This window comes from Macaca fascicularis, chromosome 15 (genome assembly GCF_037993035.2).
Source record: "Macaca fascicularis isolate 582-1 chromosome 15, T2T-MFA8v1.1".
Taxonomy (NCBI): Eukaryota; Metazoa; Chordata; class Mammalia; order Primates; family Cercopithecidae; genus Macaca; species Macaca fascicularis.
This window is the reverse complement of record NC_088389.1, coordinates 84,894,210-84,898,885: the sequence shown is the minus strand read 5'-3', so window position 1 is coordinate 84,898,885 and position 4,676 is coordinate 84,894,210. Positions and strand designations below refer to the sequence as shown.

Here is a 4,676-nt window from a genome sequence, read left to right as displayed (position 1 = left end):
TGCAGTGAGCTGAGATCCGGCCACTGCACTCCAGCCCGGGTGAGGGAGCAAGACTCTGTCTCAAAAAAAAAAAAAAAAAAAAAGAAAAGAAATGAAGAGAATACTATTCTAAACAATGAAGTTGGCATTCTAAACTTGCAGAGAAGAAAGCTGAGGTACTTAGTAATTATAACAACTTGGGTTCTAGTTACTGAGTATCATAAAGGTGGTTTGAATTGAGAAGGCACCTTGCCCGCCTACTAATTTCTCTCTCTCTTTCTTAGTAATAAAAACCTCGTTGGGAGGAAATGGCGCTGTCCATCAGCGCAGCTCTAGTTGGCTCCCCAACATGGAGCCATGGGAGGCCTTGGGAAGAAGAAGTATGAACGAGGCTCAGCCACCAACTACATCATCCAGAACAAAGCCCATAAGAAGCTCCAGCCAAGCCTGGCTGACTTCAGGTGGCTGTGCATTCTGAAGGGCATTTATCCCCATGAACCCAAACACAAGAAGAAGGTTAAAAAGCGTTCTACATCGGCCCGAACTTTTTACCTTATCAAAGACATCAGGTTTCTCCTCTATGAAGCTATCGTCAACAAGTTCCAGAGATACCAGGTGTTAGTCCGGAAGCTCCAGAAGGCCTATGGGAAGAGCAAGTGGAAACACTGTAGAGCATCTAAAGGACAATAAGCCCAACTACAAACTTGACCACATCATCAAGGAATGGTACCCCACGTTCATCGATGCCCTGCAGGACCTGGATAACGCCTTCTCCCTGTGCTTCCTCTTTTCCACCTTCCCACAGACTGGCAACGGCCACGTGCAGACCATTCACCATGGAGTTCATGCACTATATCATGGCTGCTCGTGCCCTGCCACAAGGTCTTTCTGTCCATCAAAGGCATTCACTACCAGGTCAAGGTCCTGGGACAGCACCACTTATGCCTTCTCCCATGACCACCCAACAGACATGGACTACAGGGTCATGGCCACCTTCACCGAGTTCTAGGCCACCCTGCTGGGCTTCGTCAACTTCCACCTCTACCAGTGGCTCAACCTCCACCACCCACTAAAGCTCAAGGGTCAGGCCCAAAGAGAGGCAAAGGCCATTGAGGGCACCCATGTGTTGGACTTAGCTCCATGGAGAAATTGGCAGCCCTCAGTGCCAGCCTGGTCTGCATGGTGGTGCCTGCCACAGAGGAGGAGCCCAAGGTGGATGAGTTTCCCGCCGATGGGGAGACGTCAGCACAGGAGAAGACCACAGGAAGGAGCTGGAGGCACAGGAGAAGCACAAGAAGCTTTCTGAGGGCCTAAAGTTCTTCCTGAACCTAGAGGTGCCGCGAGAGGACCTGGCCTTTGTCATCAGGAGTTTTTTGGGGGAAGTGTCCTGGGACAAGTCTTTGTGCATTGGGGCCACCTATGACGTCACGAACTCTCGCATCACCCACCAGATTGTCGACCGGCCTGGGCAGCAGACCTCCATCACTGGCAGGTGCTACCTGAAGCCCTAGTGGGTGTTTGACTTGGTAAACGCTAGGCTTCTCCTCCCCGTGGCAGAGTACTTCCCTGGGGTGCAGCTGCCCCCACACCTTTCACCTAGTGTGACCAAGAAGGAAGAAGATTCCATCCCACCTGAAAAGCTGAGGCTGCTGGCTTTGCAGCGGGGAGGGGACCCACGAATCCTGAATGCGTCGGAAGAGAAGGAGGAAGAGGAAGACGACAACAAAGGTGATGGTGATAAAAGGGGAGAAAATGAAGAGGAGGAGGAGGAGGAAGATGCAGAGGCTGGTTCAAAAAAGGAGGAAGAGGCCCAGCTGGCAGCCCTGGAGGAGCAGAGAATTAAGGGGAAGACAGGCACCTTGAAGTTGGAGGATGAGCAGCGGCTTAGCCCAGGAAGAGGAGAGGGAAGCCAAATGCCTGGCCATTATGATGATGAAGAAGCGGGAGAAGTACCTGTACCAGAAGATCATGTTTGGCAAGAGGTGAAAAACCAAGAAGCCAACAAGCTGGTGGAGAAGCGGAAAGCCCATGATGAGGTGGTGAGGTCTGAGAAGAAGGCCAAGAAGCCAAGGCTGGAGTGAGTGCCAGTGGCCCCTCACAGGACAAAGGCCAGCTCCTAGCAGCTGGACGTGGCAGAGGCAGGCCAGAGGACCTAAGTGTGATGGACACAGTCGCTCTTCTCCTCCTCCTCTCTCTAGTCAGTGATACACTCACTGTAAAAAGAGGACCCCTCATGCTCTCTGGCTGGGCTGGTAGACAGCCCTGGCCTCCCTTGGGTGGAGCTGCCCTGCTGGTGCCTAGGCAGAGAAGAGACCTCTGTGCCCAGACTGATTCTGTGCTCCCAGGAGCCAGTGACAGGAGGGGCAGGGACCCATCCAACCCCTTACCTGCTGCCTCCATTCACCCTGGCTTTCCACAGCTCCCTCCCACACAGTTGGACCTATGCTTCTTAGGGTGCTGTGACAGAGTGAGGGTGGAGGGAGCATTTGTTATTAAATGACTGGACTTTGGTGGCAAAAAAAAAAAGAAAAAAAATGCAACATTTTCTGATGACATGGGCCATCAGGAATAAAAGCTACATTTCCAGACCTCCTTTATAGATAGTAATAGCCGTAAGACTAAGTTCTGGCAATTAAATTATAGCAACAGTGTTAGGAGCAGTTTTGCATCTCTTTTCCTTGTACTTTCATAGCACTTCTGGCCTGGAATACAGATATAAAGGCACATCCTCTGCCTCCATCCTGGATCAGGAAGATAAGGACCACACATTAGATATGGTAGTGTTGAAAGATGCCTGCATCCCTGATGACGCCATGGTGTCACCATGCCAATCCTTCTACCTTTGCATTATTTTCATGAAAAAGTGAACTATAATATTATCTTGATGAAGCTACCATAATTTTGGAGTTTTTGTCACATTCAACTCAGCTAATAAATTGATAATTGGTGCAGGAAAATTCTGGGAAGGAAGCATCAGAGGATTTGGTTCTCCCCAGGTACAAGAGACAAAGATGATGTCCAAAAATGAAATAGGTTTTTAGCCTCAATAATTCAAGACACTATAGTATTTTCCCTTTTCTGTATTCAGTTCCCACTCCTCCCCCTAGCCAACCAACACATCAGGGAGTCTTTGAATCATGGGAATTTATGCAGTCTTCTCATTCTGTAGTTTGAAGCCCATGAGTACCAAGTCACACTAGTTGCCCATTCCAAAATGCAGCCAGGTAGGAAGATGTTCATAGTATGAGTAGGATGGCCATAAAAAAAAGACTGACCAAGATCAACACTCCAATCCTCCTCTTACTTGGAATAAAGCTGCTCTTATCCCAGAAACACTATAAACCTGTACAACTGAAACCTGTACAATGAAAAAATATCATTTGAAAGACAGAAAGAAATGGTGCTCAAGATGCCTGGTATACATCAGTCAGCAAACAAAAGACACAAAAAACTTCTGCCTTCATGGAACTTAGATTCTGCCAGGGAGAGGCCAAGAATAGAAGAATAAATATAATCAGTAAAGTAAATGATACACGGTATATTAGACAATGATACATTCACTGTAAAAAGAGGAAAAGAGCAACTTGGGAAAAGCAGAAGTGTCCTCAGCAGGTGTTGGGAGGGAGCAATGTTCTTTTCTCATGATATATATTTCATTAGAAGGTAGGCCAGCTGGAGTATATAAAACTTTCAGGAAAAGAGGTTTGTAAACATCCACAAAAGAGATGAACTTACAGCCGATAATTTTTCAGGAATAATAATGTGTTCAATCCCTTTGGGTCAGTGAGATAGCCTGAGCGGTTTAATCAAATATGGGTGAGATCCACATATAATGGTTCCCAGTTTAGAAAACTAAGGAGCCCAGTAGAATTAACATTATCAACAGTACTGTTTAATAATTAAAGTCACATAATAACTATAATCAGTTGAACATAGCTCACGTTTATTGAGCTTTAACTACACGCCAAGCACTGTGCAAACTGATTAAGAGAGATGATCTCTCAGAGGAGGTGGTACTTGAGGTAGAGGGAATCCTATTGAAATACTTCTCTTTTTTCTCTTTTTTTTTCTTTTTTTTTTTTTGTTTTTTTTTTTTTTTGTTCTTTGTTTTTTGTTTTAGATGGAGTCTCGCTCTGTCACCCAGGCTGGAGTGCGGTGGCATGATCGCGGCTCACTGCAAGCTCCACCTCTTGGGTTCACACCATTCTCCTTCCTCAGCCTCCCGAGTAGTTGGGACTACAGGTGCCTGCCACCATACTCGGCTAATTTTTTGTATTTTTAGTAGAGATGTGGTTTCACCGTGTTAGCCAGGATGGTCTCGATCTCCTGACCTCATGATCTGCCCGCCTTGGCCTCCCAAAGTGCTGGGATTACAGGCGTGAGCCACCGCACCCAGTCTTGAAATGCTTTTTAAAGAAAATAATCAGAAACATGTTCCTAATTGCCACGAAGAAGGTATGACTTGCTCTGTGTGAGTGTGTGTGTGTGTGTGTGTGTGTGTGTGTGTGTGTGTGTGTGTGTGTACATGTATAGCCTTGTAAATACTGGGGTACTCTACATGCCCTGAGCACCTGAAAAATTTAGTAAATATTTAGACATCAACTGGTAAAAATAACATTAACTAAAACTTTTTGAATATGCTATTGAAATAGGGGATGGGTTATGGTATAAATTTATTGGCTGCTATTTAAATGAAA

The 4,676-nt window shown here is 46.3% G+C and overlaps 1 pseudogene; it reads left to right on the top strand.

The window, feature by feature from the left end:
• The first annotated feature begins 336 nt into the window (after positions 1–336).
• On the top strand, positions 337–2,060 carry LOC102134992 (pescadillo homolog pseudogene; annotated as a pseudogene).
• Positions 2,061–4,676: the final 2,616 nt, after the last annotated feature.